This window comes from Miniopterus schreibersii, assembly GCF_964146895.1.
Source record: "Miniopterus schreibersii genome assembly, chromosome: 20".
Taxonomy (NCBI): domain Eukaryota; kingdom Metazoa; phylum Chordata; class Mammalia; order Chiroptera; family Miniopteridae; genus Miniopterus; species Miniopterus schreibersii.
In genome coordinates, this window is record NC_138122.1 from 101,848 (window position 1) to 123,931 (window position 22,084).

At 38.7% G+C, this 22,084-nt stretch overlaps 1 long non-coding RNA gene across 1 annotated transcript in view; it reads right to left on the bottom strand.

Annotated features, from left to right (window-relative positions):
- Positions 1–288: 288 nt before the first annotated feature.
- LOC308550040 overlaps positions 289–22,084 on the bottom strand; it is a 38,338-nt gene continuing 16,542 nt past the window's right edge. The window contains exons 2-6 of the long non-coding RNA XR_013997830.1: positions 17,077–17,246; positions 15,089–15,203; positions 4,576–4,736; positions 1,444–1,577; positions 289–362 (exon numbers count right to left, since the gene is read on the bottom strand). This is a non-coding gene — a long non-coding RNA (uncharacterized lncRNA). The remainder of the gene's footprint in view (positions 363–1,443; positions 1,578–4,575; positions 4,737–15,088; positions 15,204–17,076; positions 17,247–22,084) is intronic.

Below are 22,084 nucleotides of genomic sequence, written 5' to 3' on the forward strand. Positions count from 1 at the left end.
GGATCTCCTGTAAGAACTTGTTTACTTATATCTTACATCTTTAATCTTTGTTTTATTTCTATAGTGATTTTTTTCTCTATAGACTACACACATTTGAAAAGCAGTAAGCCAGTCTAATCAAGGCACCATCTAGAAATACAGATTTGAAGAGTCAGAATTCAAGGAAAAGACCACAGGATGGACACAGCAGTGAGACTGGAACAGAAGGAAGGAGACCACAGCAGTGAGATTGGAACAGAAGGAAAGAGAAAGTATTGCTCATCTGAAGATCATCTTTCAGGGTACTTGGGACTCCAGCCACAGGGAGGAAGCTCTGAAGGTTGGTACAGCCACTCAAGTAGGAACAGATGAGACTAAAATTACTGCAAGAAAAATGAGAGTTTAATGATATATATGTGTCAAAAGGGAAGAACAAAAAAATCCCAAAATTTTCCTTACAGGTCAGTGGTGCTGATTTCAGAAATTGAGTCTAGAGGGGAAACAGATTTTGGGGAATGAGGCATAGCTGAGATCACTTTACTGCTTTGAGTCTGACCTGCCACAATTGTCCAGGTGATGGTGGTCTGTAGTCAGATCAGAATAGAGCTGAGAGGCAACGCTGTGAGATACCGAGACAAGGGGAGTGCAGAACTCAGCAACTGATTTAAAACTACTTGGGTTCAGACACAGAACAAGGCATCACAATGCCATTGGTAAGCTTTCATTTAATTCTTACTTTTTATTTATTTTAACAAAATACACTTTCTTGTTTCTATTCAGAACCAGAGTTGAGTGCACCTGGACAACTGTATGGAAGAAACAAATGCCGAATATTATTTGTCTCCATTTTTGTACAACTATATTTTCTTCAAAATATGAAGGTGTCATTTCAGTAAATTCTCACCTGATATTTGTATGTAAGCTTTTTGGAGGGTTGTTGGTTACCTGGATTTAGATGGAACATAAGTGGCAGAGAAGGTGATTTTACAGATTTGCATTATTTCTGAATAACACATGTGGACCAAAGCCACTGAAAAAATGTAGATAACCAATGCCCACGGGGTATCCTGGCACCTCCATGCCTGCTCTGTAATTTACTCAGACTCCGTCCTGGGAGAACAGGGCCTGGTGGGGTCCTCACACCTACAGTGGGTAAACCACCTGCACAATCCCTTCTGAACATCCCTGTGTGAACATCCTCAGATGCTGCTCACATATTGGAATCTTTCAGGACTGAAATCCAGTACCCTGAAGGTCTTCCTGTCTCTCAAATGTTGAAACATTCCTTTAACTCTGGGAAGGATCCTGTTCTCATCACTCTGCAGCCTTAACAGTTTTTGATAGAGGGGAAAAGGGGATGAACTGAATGACCAGCAGGCCTAGGGCATGAGGATGGGCGGTGGCTTAGGAAGCTGTTTCCCTGCTCACTATCTGGGGAAGAGATGCTGCCTCCCACCTCCTCACCTGGACGGCTCAGACATTCACACAGTTCTGCACGGGTCCGAGCTCCCTGGACCCGCTGGATGAACACTCTGAGGCCAGTCACTTCATGTGACTCCAATCACCTGCACAGGTTACCTTGACGGAGTTTTCAAGAACTGTAACAGGAAATGTACTATTAGGCATGGAACTTAAAAAAAGTCAAAAACTGTCCTTGATCGCAATATCTATTTAAAATGAAGACAAAACAATAAAAACGGAAATGCTTAACTCCTATTAATACTTTTCTATAAGCAGTTATTATTATAGGGTAGCAAAAAAATTCTGTAAGCTCTGTTTAAAGACTAGTTTATCTTTTTAAAGTGTGTTGTAAAATGTTCTCAGGGAATCTTTACAGAAATCTTCATACAGGAGGGTCTGGCAGTCTAAACCTTGGCACATTTGAGTAAAGATATGAGAGATGTTAATTTTCAATACCTGGAGGAGAAGTTAAGGGCCTTCCCTTTGAAATGGAGAAAATTTTCATTTGAAAAAGAGGACAGTGACTGCCAGTGCACTTATGCTCATGAAGTTTTTTTCTTAAACATTCGATTTAAGGCAAATTGCATGAAAGTGGTGAGGAAGCCTATGGAGAAGAAAGGGACTTCTCCCTTCTGCAGAGAAGGGGCAGAGGGAACCAAGGGAGCAGGGAAATGGAGAGACCTCAAGTGCAGTATCAGGAGGTTAAGTCAATATACTTTCAGAGCTAAGAAATGAGAATATAAGAAAGATTGTGTTTCATTCTAGGTTAAAAATGCCAGAGCAATGTTGGGAAAGTCATCATTCACATCACAGGAAGATGAGAGAATCATCCAAAGACGACTTTCTTGGCACTGGTTTTTAAGTACATTCATATTGTTTTTCCAACATGCCAAGCTGGCTCCGTCCCTGGGCATCTACACTACCTGTTCCTTCTGCCTGGAATGTTTTTCCTTTGACTCCCTCACTTTCTTCAAGTCTTGATCAAATGTCACCTTCTCAAAGAGGTCTTCCTGGACTACACCATTTAAAATTGCTATCCACCCTTCCTCTCTACCCACATTCTATCCTGACCTTTCTGGTTTTCCTTATTCCCCTTTTAATGTTTTCCAAAGCACTGACCATATTCTGTTTCACCATATAAATTACTTATCATGTGGTTTCTTTATTTTCTGTCTCTCCTGGCTAGAACATAAGCTTGAGGAGGACAGCTATCTGTGGTAGTTTTGTTCACCGACATACCCTAAGCATTCAGAACAGTGCATGGCACATAGTAGGTTCTCAAATTTTATTGAATGAATGACTGCAGATCAAGGTTGAATTTATGCTTCTTTGAGCTAAGTTAATGAGCTACTTTACAGAGCCAAAGTTAAAAGTTATTTCTAGTACAACTCTAGAGCAACACTAAAATTACTCACAGGTAGCAACTATTGGGCATAGAAGTCACACATCAACCGAAGTTTTAGGGATAAAAATTTCACTAACAAAAAAACCTGAAGAATAAAAAAAGCCAGGTTTAGGGAAGTGTTTTGCATTTCCCCCCACACATTTTCTCTTATAACTGCTAAAGCATCAAGAGTCTTAGTTTTCACAGACATCATAGAAGTTTAGAGCTGGAATGGAATCTCAGAAATCATCTTAGCATGAGACTTCTAGCAACAATATGATGCAATCATTTTATAGCTGGGGAAACTGAGTACCAGAGTGGGAATGTAATATGCACAGTCAGGAAGTGGTGGGGGTAGAACTTTACTTGGGTCTTAAAATTTCAAGTCCAGAGTTTTTGTTTCTTTTTTTTGTTCACTTTTTCTTTTCAGCTAATTACCTGAATGTATTTTATTTTATATCGGTTCAAGTTAAACATCAGAACTCAAATGGTTAATAAATGACTGTAAAAGGGCCAGGGGAGGATTTTCCTATCTACTTAAGCGTTAGTGAGATGCAATTACTTAGAACCTACTAAGGGCTTCTGGCTTCCACAGCCGGCCAGCTTCCTTGAAGAACTGGCACATGATCCTGTATGGATCATGGCAAGCTGAACATGTCTTTTTATTCTGAAGGCTCATGTAGCACCACTGCAGCAAACTGCCTTTTAGATGCCTTCCCCAGCATTTTTTCTTAATTATAATCCTAATCGTTGGGATTCCTAAATCATAAGGTAGACATTCTTGTCATTTTTCTTTAATCATTTAAATGGAAATAAGCCACAGTGCTATCTGGAACAAGGCCACCTCTTATATGCAGTGCAAGAGTGGAAAGAGTGGAGATTTTGGACAGTAGATGGAAATGACTCTTCAGCCTTGTTAGAAGCAGCCTGCAGGAGACAGGGAAGGGGAACCAGGAAACCAGGGGCCTTTAGGGGAAGGCTGCAAAGCCCTGGCTATGGCTGGTAACCATTGCAGGCTGGCCATTCTAAGGGAGCAGCTCTCCCCCTTAATGGGCACTATGAAGTAAAGTCCCTTATAAGACCAGCTGCATAGCTCTCACCTTTCCAGGAAGCTTTCTGTGGTTGAGACACAAAGGAAGACCCCAGAGGAGGACTCCAGATACTATAGGTTGGTGATTCTCTCCCATGGCTTCCTGGCAGGGTGAAGAAGCAGGGCCCACCCTATTTATGACCAATAATATATTCTTAAGGTTTCAATTATTTTTATACTAACACTTTAAAATGAGTAGATTGTAACTACTTTTCTCTTTGCAGCCCATTATACATTCTTGAGTGGGAAAGAAGGTGGTAATACTGTAGCTAGGATAAAAAGTGGTAAAACACTGCTCTAAGGAAACTGATGATAATCTCAACTCTGTTTCCTAACTTCTCTCCTTCTATAGTGAAAGATTTAATTTCCTGCTTTGTTTAAATTCATTTTTCTATTTCTTTTTATCATGCCTATATGTAATCTTTTTTGAATTGGAATGGCTTCCCACAGACAGCAACCTGAAACAGAAATTGTCCAGTAAGTGATACCCTTACCTAGGTCTGAAGACCTTTTTTCTCATCTGGGTTGTGTAATTTAACTAATGGCTCTCAAATTTCTCCTCTTTAATATGGGGAAATAATAAAGAATTATTATAAGGAATCAATTCAACAAGAAAGGCTACATAAAATGGTATTATGCAAATGATATGTGTTCAACATACTTGGATCTGTGAAGGTTATAATTAGCTCTTCCATTGCCAACATCCAAAAAACAGCAAGATGGCAGTTTTGCAAAAATGCCCAGTTTCCTGATTTCATAGCATCTTTGATCATTCATTCAGCAATGGGTCCTTGTCCTTGCCCCAGTGAAATTGATTGCACCCTGAGTTGAACAATAACAACAATGCTGTTTTGTAAGTAATGAAATTATTAAGATATTTAAATATAGTAGACTCTTGCTTAGAATAAGCACATGTTTAAAATCCTCATTCTGGCCTAGCTGGTTTGTTTCAGTGGCCTTGGCCCTTGGGTTGGAGGGCCTCAGGTTTGATTCGGTCAAGGGAACTTTGCTGCATTGCAGGCTCAATCCAAGAGGCAGCCAATTGATGTTTCTCTCTCTCCCCCTTCCACTCTCTCTGAAAAGAATGGAAAAAATATCAGTGAGCGAGATTAAAAAAAAAATTATAAAATGCTCATTCTGATAGATGTACAAATGTTTTGTTCTTATTTCCTTGTCTGTGTGTGTTTTTTTAAAACCACTTTTACTGTAACACATATAAAAATGTGCAAAGAACAAATATACAGCTCTATGAATTATTGCAAATGAACATCTGTGGTTGAGAAGAAAACTTTGCCAACATCTCAGAGACATCTCTCCTATACCCCTTTCCATTCCAATCATTTTCCCTTCCTTTTTCCCAAAGGCATGCACTATCCTGACTTCCAACCTTATAGGTCAGTTTTGAAAAGATTAAAAAAAAAAGTTGAAGTCTACCACATATTTAGGAAAAGTACACAAATCATTAATGCATGACCTACTGAATTCTCCCAAGGTGAATACACACATGTACCACCACTGAGGACAAAATAAAGAACATCATCATCATCCTCCCAGTCAGGATCCATCTTCCTTCTCAAAGGCAATTTTGAATTCTAACACCATAGGTCAGTCTTGCCTGTTTTTGAATTTTATATAAGTGGAATTCTATAGTTTATTTATTTTTATTTGGTCTATTTCAATCAACATTATTTTTTTAGGTTAACTCACATTATTGTGTGTCACTGTGTTCATTCATTTTTATTGCTATAAACTGTGGTTAGACCACAATTTATTTATCTATTCTGCTCTCGATGGTCATTTGGATTGTTTATGGCCCTTGGCTATTATATGCAATGCTTCAACAAACATTCTTGTACATGTCTTTGGGTACACATGTGCACTCCATTTTGTTGTGTATATTCCTAGGAGTGGAACTACTGGTTGGACAGAGTTTGTTTATGTTTAAATTTTTTATAATATCAAACTTTTCCAAAGGGATGTCACCAGTCCACATTTCTCCCAGCAGCAGATGAGAGTACTTGTCTCACCATTTCTTTGCTAACACCTGATAAATGTGTAGTGGTATCTCATTGAGGTTTTAATTGTTTCCTCTTTTCATAGGTTTACTTATTGCCCTCTTGGCTAACTCCCTTTTGTATCTCCCCTTGATCTCTTCTTCCTTTTTTTCTATTGAATCACCTGTCTTTTTTAAAATTTTTATTTTATTTCTCAGAGTTCTTTATATTGGATATAAACCCTCTGTTCTCTTTTTACTGTCTCCATAGTTTTGCCTTTTCCCAGAATAACATATAGTTGGAATCATACAGTATGGAGCCTTTTCAGATTGGCTTCTTTACTTAGTAATATGCATTTAATATCCCTCCATGTCTTTTCATGGCTTGATAGCTCCTTTCTTTTTAGTGCTGAGTAATAGTCCACTGTATGGACATACCACTCTTTGTTTACTTATTCACCTACTGAAAGACATCTTGGTTGCCTCCAAGTTTTGGTGATTATGTAAACATCCATGTGCAGGTTTTTCCATGGATATAGTTTTCAACTCCTTGGGTAAATATCAAGCACTGTGACTGCTAGATAGAATGGTAAGAGTATGTTTAATTTTGTAAGAAAACACTGAACTGTCTTTCAAAGTGGCTGTACCATTGTGCATTCCCATCAGCAATGAAGAGAGTTCCTGTTGCTAATATGCTTTAATATAGTCTGCTTTTATTTTCAGTAATCTGGAAGCAGAAACTAACTTCCCCACAGTGAGTGCCTGAAAGAGAAACTTATAAGTAAGGGGAAGAATATGCCCAGCTACACCAGCTGGCCTGCACCCGAAAGACTCTGCAGAAGACTCTGGAGTAAGACCCAGCAACCACAAGGGGGAAGCAAAGGAGCTGACAAAAAGAGGTGGTCCACAGAGAGCCTCAGATCAGCCAACTACCTAAGGACACCAGAGCCAAACCTAGACAGCTTCTGACATTGGCTGATACACAAGTACCTCCCAGGAGAACTGAAATCAGCATACAAATCAGTGACCCTCAGACAACATAAGCTGCCCAGATGAAACTCAGCTGACTGACTTTTTAAATTTTTTCTTAGGAAAAAGAGAGAAAAGAAAAAAATTTCCTCTTTAAGCTAAAAAAATTTTTTTTCAATTAATTAAAAAAATATATTGTTTAGCTTTGTTTGTTTTCTTGTTTTGTTTATTTGCTTTGTTTTGTCTTTTGTTCTATTATCAAGATTTTCTTGATAGTCAGCTTAATTGCTGGGAAATGATCATTATAACCAATAAGTTTACTACTTTCCTCTATCGTTTCCCTATATCTCTTATTGGGCTCCCTTTGTGCCCTTGCTTTATCTCTCTCTCTTCTTGTTCCATTGGCATACCTTCTTTTTTCTTTTTCTCCCTTTTCTCTTCCTGTCTTTTTCTTTGTTTGTTTCTGTTTGTCTCTTTATTGTATTTAAAAAAAGTTTTTTTTAATTTTCAACTATTTTCTATTCCTACACTCTACCCTTAATTTTTTGATTGCCCTTTTTTCAGAATCTTTTCTCTGCCCCCTTTATCTCCCAGTAGGGTCTCTATTTTTTACTTTTTATATTAGTTTATTATTTTTTATTTTTTGTTACTATTACCAATAATATAATTTTCTCTATATATTTTTTGTTTGTTTGTTTGTTTGCTTTAGCATTTGTGATCTCACTTTGCTTTCCCAATTCTACTTCCACTTGGGATGTTTTCATTGTGATTGTCAAGATATTTTGTAAGATACTGCTTGTTTCCTGGCAGTTTGATTGGGTACTGTCTTGCTTTGCCAGCACCTGTACAACAGCTCACGTGACGTGGTTGGGGCTGAGACACACAGTTAACCAACCTGAGAGGAGAGTCCTTCCAAGAATGGGTCAACACCCTAGACCCAATCACAACAGCAGAGACCAAAGAATTCACAAAAGGGATACTCACAAAAGAGATACACATAGAGCAAAGAGCTCAGAATTACAAGAAAAATACCCCTCTGGGCTCCACTAAACATACACTACAAAATCCCACCCTACAAGACTGGGAGACAGCAAATATATCTAATATACAGATACAAACACTAAGAGCCACCAAAATGGGGAGACAAAGAAACAATCCCAAAACTAAAGAAAAGGGAAAATCACCAGAAAAAACCCTGATAAGATGGAGTTAAACAAGTTATCAGAAACAGAGTTCAGAGTAGTGGTTATAAAGATACTCAAGGAAATTAATGAGAACAACAAAACACTTACTGGAAAGGTCGAGGAACTTAGTGAAAACATGAAAAAAGAGCTAAATACAATAAATAAGAATCAGGCAGAAATGAAGAATATTATATCTGATATCAAGAATATGCTGGAGGGTATTAAAAGCAGGCTAAATGAAGCAGAGGATAGAATAAGTGACTTAGAAGATAAGGTAGAAAAAGCCACTCAATCAGAGAAGCAAAAATAAAAACACTTAAAAAGCATAAGGACAGTCTAAGGGAGCTTTGGGACAACATGAAGCAAAACAACATTCATATCATAGGGGTGCCAGAAGAGGTGGAAATAGAGCAAGGGATAGAGAACTTGGTAAAGAAAATAATGACAGAAAATTTCCTACATTGGGGAGGGGAAAAGACACACAGGTTCAGGAAGCACAGAGGGTTCCAAACAAGAAGGACTCAAAGAGAACCATTCTAAGACACATCATAATTAAAAAGGCAAATGTCAAGGAAAAAGAGAATATTAAGGGCTTCAAGAGAGAGACAAGCAGTGACCTACAAGGGAACTCCCATAAGGCTGACAGCAGATTTCTCAAAAGAAACTCTTCAGGCAAGGAGGGAGTGGCAGGAAGTTCTCAAAGTAATGAAAAGCAAGAACATGCAACCAAGACTGCTTTATCCAGCAAGGCTATCATTTAAAATTGAAGGTGAAATTAAGAGCTTCCCAGACAAAAGAAGGCTGAAGGAGTTCAGTACCACTCAACCAGCACTGCAAGAAATGCTGAAAGGACTGCTTTAAGAAAAAGAAGAAATATTAAGAGAAAGGTACATAAGAAGAAATACTGAGAGAAAAGCATGAAGCAGAAAAATGGAATTAAAAAGTATATATCAATATGACTTTAAATGTAAATGGAACAAAAGCTTTAATCAAAAAACATAAGGTAGCTGAATGGATAAGAAAACAGCACCCAAATATATGTTGTCTACAAGAGACCCACCTGAGAGCAAAAGATTAACACAGGCTTAAAGTGAAGGGATGGAAAAAAATAGTCCATGAAAATGGAAACAAAAAAACAAAAAGATAAAGCAGCAATACTTATTTTTAACAAAATAGACTTCAAAATAAAGACCATAACAAGAGACAAAGATGGTCACTATATAATACTAAAGGGATCAATCTAACAGGAGGAAATAACCCTTATAAATATATATGCACCCAATATAGGAGCACTTAAATATATAAAAAATTTCTTGGTGGACTTTAAGGGGGAGATCGACAGCAACACAATCATAGTGTGGAACTTTAACATCCCACTGTCATCACTGGACAGATCATTAAGACAAAAAACCCACAGGGAAACACAGACCTTAAATGACATACTAAATCTAATTGATTTAATTGACATTTACAGAACATTTCATCCCAGAGCAGCAGAATACACATTCTTCTCATGGGAACATGGGACATTCTCAAAAATAGACCACGTGTTAGGGCACAAAGCAAGTCCGTACAAATTCAAGAAGATTGAAATTATATCAAGCATCTTTTCAGATCACAATGCCATGAAACTAGAAATCAACCATTATAAAAAAACTCAAAAATATTCAAACACATGGAGAATAAATATCATGTTATTAAAAAATGAATGGGTTACCAATGAGATCAAGGAAGAAATCAAACACTTCTTGGAAAAAACCCCAAAATGAACAGACAACTCAAAATCTATGGGACACAGCAAAAGCAGTCCTGAGAGGAAAGTTCATAGCAGTACAGGCCTATCTTAAGACATAGGAAAAATCTCTACTAAACCATCTAACACAACAACTAAAAGAACTAGAACAAGAACAGTAAGAAAATCACTGAGAAAGTAGAAGGAAGGAAATAATAAAGATCAGAGCAGAAATTAATGACATGGAGACTAAAAAATCAATACAAAAAAATCTATAAAACCTAGCGCTGGTTCTTTGAAAAGATTAATAAGATTTATGCACCTTTAGCCAGACTCACCAGGAAACAAAGAGAGAGGACCCAAACAAATAAAATCAGAAATGAAAAAGGCGATATAACAACCAACCCAACAGAAATACGAAGGATTGTAAGAAAATACTATGAGCAACTATATGCCAACAAACTGGATAACCTTGGTGAAATGGATAAATTCCTAGAAGCAAACAGTCTTCCAAAGCTGAATCAAAAAGAGCCAGTAAACCTGAATTGGCCGATGACAACTAGTGAAATTGAAGCAACAATCAAAAAACTCCCAGGAAACAAAAGTCCTAGTTCAGATGGAGTTACAGGCGAATTTTACCAAACATTCAAAGAAAAATAAACACCTATCTTCCTCAAACTATTCCACAAAGTTCAAGAGAGGGAAAACTCCCAAACTCTTTTTATGAGGCCAGCATCATCCTAATCCCAAAACCAGATAAACATACTACAAAGAAAGAAAATTACAGGACAATGTCCCTGATGAACATAGATGCTAAAATCTTCACTAAAATACTAGCAAGCTGGATCCAGCAGTACATTAAAAAGATCATACGCCACAACCAAGTGGGATTTATTCTGGGGATGCAAGGCTGGTATTATATCTGCAAATCAATAAATGTGATGTAAAAAAAAAAAAAAAAAAAAAAAAAAAGGACAAAAATCATATAATCATATCAATAGGTGCAAAAAAGCATTCAACAAAATCCAGTACCCATTTTGCTAAAAACTCTCAGCAAAGTGGGAATAGAAGGAACATACATCAACTTAATAAAGGCTATAACGGACAAACCTACAGCCAACATCACACTCAATGGGCAAAAACGAAAACCATTTCTGTTAAAAACAGGAACAAGACAGGGGTGTCCACTTTCACCCTCTTATTCAACATAGTACTAGAAGTCCTTGCCACAGCCATCAGACAGGAAGAAAACATAAAAGGTATCCAAATTGGAAAGGAGGAAGTAAAACTGTCATTATTTGCAGATCACATGGTACTGTACATAGAAAACCCTAAAGAGTCCATCAAAGTGCTACTAGATTTGACAAATGAATTCGGCAAGGTAGCTGGATACAAATATAACATCCGAAAATTGATGTCATTTTTATACACCAACAATGAACTCTGAGGAAGAGAAACAAACAAAAAACAATACCAATTACCATTGAAAATAAAAAAATAAGATACCTGGGGATAAACTTAACCAAGGATGCAAAAGACCTGTACTCAGAAAACTAGAGGACACTGAAAAAAGAAATAGAAGAAGATATAAACAAGTGGAATAATATACCATGTTCATGGATTGGAAGACTTAATATCATTAAAATGTCCATACTACCCAAAGCAATCTATAGATTCAATGCAATTCCTATTAAAATACCAACAGCATATTTCACAGAACTAGAACAAATATTCCAAAAATTTATATGGAACCAAAAAAGACCCCGAATAGCTGCAACCACCTTGAGAAAGAAGAACAGAGTGGGAGGGATCACTTTACCAGATATCAAACTGTACTACAAAGTCACTGAAATCAAAACAGCCTGGTATTGGTACAACAACAGACATATAGATCAATGGAACAGAACACAGACTCCAGTAATAGACCCATGCAATTATGGTCCGTTAATATTTGACAAAGGAGGCAAGAGCATAGAATGGAGTAAAGACAGTCTCTTCAGTGAATTGTGCTGGAAAAATTGGACAGCTACATGCAGAAAAGTGAAACTAGATGACCAACTTTCACCATACACAAAAATAACCTCAATATGGATAAAAGACTTAAATGTAAGTAGCGAAACCATAAAATCCTGGAAGAAAACTTAGGCAGTAAAGTCACAGACATCTCACGTAGTGCACTTTTCACTAATACATCTCCTAGGGCAAGAGAAACAAAAGAAAAAATAAACATATGGGACTACATAAAACTTAAAAGCTTCTACCCAGCCAAAGAAATCAGCCTCAAAATACAAAGGGACCCCACTGTCTGGGAGAATATATTTGCCAAGAATGTGTCTGATAAGGGGCTAATTTCCAAAGTGTACAAAGAACTCATACAACTCAACAAGAGGAAGACAAACAATCCAATTAAAAAATGGGCAAAGGACCTAAATACACATTTCTCCTAATTAGGACATACGGATGGCCAAGAGACATATGAAAAAATGCTCAATGTCCCTATTCATCAGAGAACTGCAAATTAAAACCACAATGAGGTATCACTTCTCACCTGTCAGAATGGCTCCATCAACAAATCAACAAACAACATGTGCTGGCAAGGGTGTGGAGAAAGGGGAGCCCTGATACACTGCTGGTGGGAATGCAGACTGGTGCAGGCACTATGGGAAACAGTATGGAGGTTCCTCAAAAATTAAAAATGGGCCCAGCCGGGCATGGCTCAGTGGTTGAGCATCGAACTAAGGTCCAGGCAATTGGGTTCGATTCCCGGTCAAGGCACATGCCCAGGTTGCGGGCTCCATCCCCAGTTGGGGGAATGCAGGAGGCAGCCGATCAGTGACTCATCATTGATGTTTCTATCTCTCTCTCTTCCTCTTCTTTCATCTCTCTGAAATCAATAAAGATATATTTAAAAAAAAATTAAAAATGGGACTGCCTTTGACCCAGTGATCCCACTTCTAATAATATATCCTAAGAATCCTGAAACATTAATCTGAAAGAACATATGCACACCTATGTTCATAGCAGTGCACTTTATAATAGCTAAGATCTGGAAACAGCCCAAGTGCCCATCAGTACATGAGTGGATAAAAAAGCTGTGGAACATTTACACCATGGAATACTATGCAATTGTAAAGAAGAAGGATCTCGTACCTTTGGGACAATATGGAAGGACGTGGAGAATATTATGCTAAGTGACATAAGCCAGGCAGAGAAAGACAAACATCACATGATCTCACTCATATGTGGAATCTAAGAACTTAAAAACTGGTGAACAGAATAGATTCAGTGACATGGAAGCATGGATGAGACTTACGATTCTCAGAGGAACAGAAGAGGGTGGGTGGATGCAGGGGAGGGATTAACTCAAGAATTTATATGCATATATGCACAAGCCAAGGACACAGACAATGGTGTGGTGAGGGATTGAGGAGGGGGGGTGGAAGGGGTCAATGGGGAGAAAAAGGGACATCTGTAATATTTTGAACAATAAAAAAATATTAATTTAATTTTAAAAAAATCATTGTTGAAGGTATTACAGATGTCTCCTTTTCTCCCTACACTGACCCCTCTCCTGCCTAGGCCTTCACTCCACTATTGTCTGTGTGGATGGGTTATGCATATATGCATCTAAATTCTTTGGTTAATCTCTTCCTCTCCTTTATCAGAGTAAAAGAAAGTCCTGTTCCTGGTTTTATTTTTCTAAGGAATGATTTCTAGATTCTTAGTTTACTAGAACTATTTTTCCCATGAATGCATGTTGAATTTCAACAAATACTTTTTCTGCATCTGTTGAAATACTTTTCTTATTTACTTAAAGGGGTTTTCTCCTTTAACCTTTGAATGTGGTCAATTACATTACTTTATTTTCTATATTTTAACCATCCTTGCATTGCTAGAATAAACCCAGCACTATGGGAGGGTTTATTTTATTGTTGATTCTATTACTGATGTTATGTAGGAATTCATAATCTACAGAGGGAACAAAAAGGAAAATTGCCGCATCCTCTCCCAACCATGTCATCTGACAAAATCCGGACGTGGAGAGGAAGCTTCAAGGAAGGCGTCTTCTGGGGAGAGGACGTGGCATGTGGGTGGGAGGAATTGGCTTAACGGGAATATCCCTTCTCCTCCTTGGAGGGGGATTTTGGGCCGTAAAATCAATAACTAACCTGGGAATGGTAAACAATGTTCTCACTTCTGAAGAAATCCTGATTTCCCCAAGCCCAGTCACTATCACATGTGCCAGATGCTTTAACAAATAGTTATTAGAAGAAGCCAGGAAAACTCCCCCTGGCTCCCCAATAAGGAATTTATGGAGGAACCAGGGAAAGCTGAGCTCACCCACCCGCCTGTCCTCCAGTGCCCCGCCTATGACTGCAGGATTAGTCGAGGACAAGAAAAAGGCCATCGCCCTTTGCCTGCTGTACAAGGACCACCCTGGGTAGCACGTAGAATAAATGGCAGATTGTGGCATCCCCCTAAAAAGGGCTAACAGTATGGAAAGGCCACCAGACCCTCCTCAGCCTTACACAGGTGCTTCCAACGGGAACGGAATCAGAACAGTTACTGTAAACGGAAGGCACGGTCAGCGTGAGAACCTGCCCTTCAGGAAACGCTCGGCAAGGCGGCGGCCACGCCGGTGCTCGCTCCCAAAGAAACAAAAGCAAAGCATTCTTAGCAGTTAATCCATAGCTATGGCAAAAGGCACTCTGTTCTTAGAAGAAAATGGCAAGAAGAATATAATAGCTTAAGAATAGGTCCATAGTTAAAATATAACCAGAAGAAGTAGTAACCACAGGCAAACATTATATAAAATTTCTGTCTCACAAACTAATATATTCCTGCTGCAAACAAAGCCACATCTACCACTCTATAGGTCACTGATTTTTCCTTTCTCCTCTATTCTAAAAAATAAAAGTAAAAATTATTCTGTTCTGATGAAATCGAAACTTGTATTGTTTAACCTGTGAATAATATTTCTTGCTTGCTAACCGAAAAAAGGTAATCGTAGCCAAAAAAGAAAGTATAAAAGATTATGTTGATTCTCAATAAAGTGGAACAGCGTCACACCACCTCCGAGTCCTGTAGTCTGCTGTCTCCCAGCGCCGACGCCTTGCCCGCCTTCGGCACCCCTGACTCCCACTGCGGCTGGACCGCGGCAGAAAATTTTATCAGGGAGATGCTCATAGGAGTTGTTAAACCTGCTAAATGTGACCTTACCATTCTGAATACCCACTGTCCTGGGAAATCTATGAAATGCGCCCATGGGATCTGAGCCCGTGCTTAAGATAAATACCAGGGGAGTGTTGTATGACATGTCTTGATATAGAGTAGGCAGGTCCATAGGTGCTGTCTCTATAAAGCGTTTTCCAAGGTTTTTTTATTACAAAGTCTGGAACAGCGAAAACCACCTGCAAGATGAAAAGAAAAACATTAAAAAAATGTGTTGCTTGAGTATCCTTCATAATTTTACCCTATTTCCCCCTCAGCTTCTCAGAGGTTGGTGCCCTGCCCTTTGAACTCATTCTTTCTTGATCAGGTATATTTCTTCCTATGGATCAATTTGGAGAAATTGTACCCCGCATAACCGCTGACAGCCATGGTTCTCCTGACTTCACTGAGCAGGATGAACTATTGGATGAGAGGAACGTCCCTCATCCTTCCGTCTGTCTGTAAACCTGCTGTTTCCCCATCCTGCCTCCTTTGGTTCTATCCCTCCTGCATTCTCGTGGACTTTACTGTCAGCCCTTCCATTTCTCTCTGCATTATTGATCTCTCCCTACCATCATACAATTGGGTTCTACTGTCTCCTATTCTTAAAACCCAATCCCGAGCCTTCCCTTGATTGTAGTCCCTTCCCAGCTGCTATTTCGTTTCATTGCTCCTCATTCACAAGCCAACTTCTCAGAAGAACTGACTGCATATATCGTCTCACCATCTTTATCTCATTTACACATCAGCGTCTTCTGACCTCTCTTGGGAACCAGCCTCAGGCCCTGCCTGGCCATTTTCTACACCAATGTGTTTCCTTCACTGATCTCACCCCAGCCAATGGACCCCTTTTCTGCTCTTGCAGATCATGTCTCTCTGTAGCCCATATGGAGCCTTTGTTTGAGATAGAAAGAGGTGTCCTTTTCCAAGATACTTGTGCCAGAAAACTGTCATGATAAATATACAAACCTAACCTACCATATTTATGATGTGAATGGCTGCCTTAAAGGTGGTGCAGGGCACATCCTTCACAGCTGTAGGCAGCACCAGGGCTTTAATGTTAGCCCTCCAGTAGGTGTTGACAGCACCCTGTCCAAACAAGTCTTACCACGTTTTTGTTGCTGTTTGGGGGGGAGAAGGTGGGACATCCTCCCCGGTTCAGGGTGAAGGATTTGGATGGCACCCCAATGTGGCCACACTGGGAAAAGATGTTCACATGCTTTCCCACTTCAGTGAGGCTATATTGTGGTGCTGACTGTAAAGGTAGCCTGGTCCAGAAGGCACAGCGCCTGCAACAAGTCCAAGGGTTTGGAACTTTGTTCTAGCTGTGTCACTGTGTGATTAAATATAATTCCAGCACTAACTTCTTTATTATATTTATTTAAAATATTTTCAATAATATGAGCTATTTATTTGCTTTTACTTTTACAAAAAAGCGCTCATAGTGTTTACAGTAAATAACAGGATGAAGCATCAGTAACATTTCTTGGGGCTATTATGTAAATATAAAAGTGGAACACACTCATGAAATGCTTTTGAATTTAAACAGTTGGAGAAATCTAGGTTTCCAATGGCTTTATTAATGAAAGATCACAAACCATTTGGTTACATGTGCAATTCCTCATGTGTATGAACTGATTTTCTCTGTGAAATGTTTCAAACATGTAGAAAATAACTTTGCATAAAACACACACTTGGTTAGGCTCTACTCTACATAATATATACCCAGCAATACATATATCCAAGAACATGGTCAAATACATAGAATCCGGAAAGGAGATGCATCAGGTAAATCAATAGAGCCAGGTCTCCTGTGGAATTAGCATGCAGTTTCCTGTCTTTAGATTTGCCATAGTGCTATTTGTGTCTCTAGTGGTAAGTAAGGTTCATGATTCCCAGGTGGAGGAAGAGGCCACACAATAGAGGTGAGTGTGTCTGCACACCAGCCCACGGATGCGTGTCTCACCACCATGGCTAACAGCTCAAACTAATCAGTTCATGGATAATAACTAGCTGGTGAGCTTTAGTAGAAATAGTTATAACACAGTCCTCTAGTTTAAAAAAATAACTTACCTTTTCTTCTTGACAACATTTAATAAGGATTAGCTCATGGAAAGAGCTTAATTTTGAAAGCCACGAATCCTGGCTTGTGGCCTCGACTTCCTCTGTCATGAATTTCATTTCTTTCTTCATTTTGGGGCATGCTTCCAATTCTTGTGGGTTAATGTAAGTCTCAAAAGATCCTGGAAACATAATTTAAAAAGATGCCTTAATTAGAGTTATTTTGACTTTGAAATTAAGTAAATATATTTGGTAATTTAAGCATGTCCATATTTACTATAAAAGTTTTCTATAAATGTAAATATACTAATCTCCCCCTCCCAACCTTAATTAAAGAGCAAAGAATTTAAAACTGGATCAGAAAATAGTCAACAGAAAGCCATCTATGAAAAGCAAAGCTAAACAAATAACAGAGAGGTTAAAAATAAAAGGATGCACAGAAATACATCAATCAAATGTGAACAAAAAAGAAAACAAGGGGTAAGGGTAACATTGGATAAATAAGAATAAAAGGCTGATATGATGAAATGGGAAAAATCAGGCCAGTTTTACTGAAATACAGACCTCACAATAAGACACAATAACATGAACCAATATGTTCCAGATACTAGCACAAGAAAATATCAATCACTGCTGGAGTTAGAGAAAAAAAGGAGAAAAAAAAATTGTGGTAGGAAATAACACACCCTGATCAGTCTGTGACAGATGAGGCCAACTGAAACCTCTGGCTTACATAATTTGAACAATATAAATAACATATGACTAAATCGACATCTATACTACGTTATTCCCTGATAAGCATAATACACTGCTCCCCCTCCCCCACGGAGTGGTTATAAGACAAAGGCTTGCATTCCACGTGCCGGCTAGGATCCTACTTAGCCCTTACAAAGGTTGTCAGGTTCACTGGTTCTCCAGTGATTTTCCTCCTCGCCCAGAGTATGATCTGAAGTCCTTTCCAAGGCCTGCAGGGTGCTTCAGGACCCTGAGGTTTCTGCCTCCTCTTCTGACCTCATCTCCTGCCGTTCTGCCCTCACACACTCTCCTAGACATCAATCAGTCTGTGTTTCCAGAATAAAACTCAGAATCTTTACACCAGCATCTACTTTGGGGTCAGACAGATCTAGGTTTCAGTCCCAGGTTAAAGTACTTTCCCACTTCGTGGCCTCAGACCATGGGTCTCTCTAAGCCTTTGTGTTTTCTATCTGCCTGGACTCACTGAAAGCAGGACTTTCACCCATACAGTGTCTGGCACATAGGAGAACGTTACTGTTGAAAGACAGAAAATATATTAAAGATCCACATCAAAAAAATTAAAAAAAATTCCTGATAGAAGGTCCTTACCTCCCACATGATCTGAAATCAAATCCTGGTTCAACCCCCAAACAACCATGACACCCCAGAAGCATTCCTTTACTTCTGTGTCTCAATTTCTTCTGTAAAATGAAGATTGTTTTCAATGGTTAAATAAATATCTCACTTGAAACAAGATTGGTGGCATAGTAAGCGCTTGCCAAATGTTACCATCATTATCATCAACTTCATCAAATCAGGATAGTGATACCCCACTTTGGGTTTCTCAATTTTGAGTGAGAAAATCATGCTTTAAGCTTTATTGTTGGCAAAGAAAGAAAAACTGGAAACTCCTTCTGTGGTAGGGAGAAACAGAAATGAGAAAAGCAAACCTGTGAATTCCTGCATTTCTGAACTGGGAAGGATGAGTTTGGTTCTGATTTTATCCATGAGGAAGTGGGGGGGGGGGTAAGGTGTCTTTGAGCCTCATTTTAGAGTCTGTTTATTGAGAGTAGGACCAAGGCTGCAAGGGTTGCTATGGTCAAGATGCAGGTGAAAACTAACAGTTTTTGGAAGGCAAAAAGGAGGATAATTTAGTTAGGAAAATGGTCAACAGGGTGTACATAAGTTTGGTGAGCAACACATCAAAGCAGTCAGCTGTGAGACCCAAAGAAACTGAGTTTCTAATGAAACCGGCTTGCTTGCCTTAACAAATGCCTGCTGCACTTTGCACACAACCAGAAAGCTCCAGGCAGCCTGAAATCATGTAGGGGTGGGGAACGTTTTATGTGCCAAGGTCCATTTGGATATTTATGACGTCATTCTCACACCATACAAAATCATCAACTTAAAAATGTCAGTGCAAATAATGAACATAATCGTACTGATTATTATATACAATTACTCTGTGTCCACCAGTATTCTAAACACTTTAAACAAACTGACTCTTTAATCTCACAACAGTCCTATGAGCAAAGTACTAGTACTTCCCTATTTACAAATGAAGATACTGAGGCACAGAGAGATTAAAAGCTTAAGGTCACACATCTAGTAAGTAGAAGAGACAGGATTTGAAACCCAGACATTTGGCTCCAGGCCATTTAGAGTTTGTTTATTAAAGGCTGCATATGATTCTATTATACAGATGTATCATATATTATTTAATCAATACCATATTGATCTACATTTATATTGTTTTCAGCAGTTCACTACTACACACTCCTCCTAGTGTTTGCAGTGCCCAGGACAACAGTACAAATAGAGGCTCACATACCACATGTTTAAACATTTAAAGTTATAAAACCAGCTAGCATACTGTTCAGTAAAATACATTCTATTCTTCTGCATGACAGATATAATTTCATAACACATTAAAAAATGTGAAGAGGGGTGGTTTCTCTATTAAGTGAAACAGGGCCAAATATCACAGATGGCTATATTTGTGTTATGCAGGTTTAGGTGTTCTTCTGGGAAGGTTTGAAAATGTCGAAATAAAGACATACCTGATTCATAAATTATTAGAAGTGCATTCTACACATTATTTTTGTGCTTTCACTTAAGCATAATTACTAATTCTGTTGTTATGAACATTTTCACATAGTGTGTTGTATAGATAGTTATGAGCTAAACAATTAAAAATGAAATGTAATTATATTCAAAGTGTACAAAATTTGATCACACAGTCTATTTTCTTTTTCAATTTTTAATGTATTTTATATTAACTTTATTCAGATGACATTGGTTAATAAAATTATATAGGTTTCAGGTGTACAATTTTATAACACCTCTGTATGTTGCACTGTGTTCACCTCCCCAAGTCAAGTCTCCTTCCATCACCATTTATCCCTCCCATACCCTCTTCTACCTCCCCCACTCCCTTTCTCACTGGTAATCACCCTACTGTTGTCTGTGTCAATGAGTTTTTTTTCTTAATTCCTTCACTTATTTCACCCAGCCCCCAACTCTCCTGCCCTCTGACAGTTGTCAGTCTCCTCTCTATATCTAGGAGTCTGTTTCTATTTTGTTTGTTAATATTGTTCATTAGCTTCCACATAGGAGTGAAACCATATGGTATTTGTCTTTCTCTGGCTGGCTTATTTCACTTAGCATAATGCTCTCCAGGTCCATCCATGCTGTGACAAAGGGTAAGATTTCCTTTTTTTCTTTTTTTATGGCCAAGTAGTATTCCATTGTGCAAATGTACCACAACTTTTTTATCCACTCATCTATTGATGAACACTTGGGTCCTTCCAAATCTTGGCTATTGTAAATAATGCTACAGTGAAGGCAGAGGTGCGTATATTCTTTTAAACTAGTGTTTCAGGTTTCTTTGTGTATATTACCAGAAGTGGAATCATTGGTTCATAAAGCAGTTCTAGTTTTAATTTTTTTAAGGTAACTCCAGACTGTTTTCCACAGTGGCTGCAACAACCTGCATTCCCATGAACAGTGCACAAGGGTTCTCTTTTCTTCACAGCCTCTCCAACTCTAGTTGTTTGCTGATTTATTGATGAAAGACAGGCACCTTCTTAAATATATTTTTAAAATTTATTTTAGAGAGAGAGGAAGGGAAAGAAAGAAACATCAATGTAAGAGAGAAACATTGACTGCTTGCCTCCCACACATGTCCCATCCGGGGACTGAACAAGCAACCTGGACGTGTTCCCTGACCAGGAATAAAACCAGTGACCTTTCAGTGCATGGGATGATGCTCAGCCAACGGGGCCACACCAGCCAGGGCAACAGGCCCTTTCTTAAAGGGCCAATGCACAAAATCTCATTTGCAGCCAGTCACCACAAGAGTAGTCAATTATTAGATCTCACACTGATTGTGCTCTACTGTGTGCTATGCACTATAAATACTAAGTGTCTCCTATATTGTTGTTGTGTTTTTCATTAAACCTCATTACAACTTGTGGGGTTGATATTTCTACTGTGCCCATTTCAAAGATGTAGACAATGAGACCCTGAGAAGATGATTCTATGACTTGTCCAAGAGGTTCCCGATTTAGAAACTGATAGACATGGATTCTACTAATGTAAAAACTCTCTGCATGCCTCACATCTGCCAGAATGGCTGCCATCAATAAATCAACAAACAACAAGTGCTGGGGAGGGTGTGGAGAAAAGGGAGCCCTAGTACGATGCTGTTGGGAATGCAAACTGGTGCAGCCACTATGGAAAACAGTGTGGAGGTTCCTCAAAAAATTAAAAATGGAACTGCCATTTGACCCAGTGATCCCACTTCTAAGAATATATTGTAAGAGGCCTAAAACACCAATTGGAAAGTATATATGCACCCCTATGTTCATAGCAGCACTACTTACAATAGCTAAGATCTGGAAACAGCCCAAGTGCCCATCAGTCAATGAGTGGATAAAAAAGCTGTGGGACATTTACACCATGGAACACTATGCAGCTATAAAAAAAGAAGGATCTCTTACAATTTGGGACAGCAAGGATGGATCTGGAGAGTATTATGCTAAGTGAAATAAGCCATTCAGAGAAAGACAAGTGTCACATGATCTCACTAATATGTGGTATCTAATGAACAAAATAAACTGAGAAACAAAATAGATCCAGAGACATTGAAGTATGGAACAGACTAACATATTTCAGAGGGAAGGAGTAGGGGGAGGGAAGAGATCAACCAAAGAACTTATATGCATATATGCACAACTCATGGACACAGACAATAGTGGGTGGGCCTGGGGAGGGGGGAACTGAG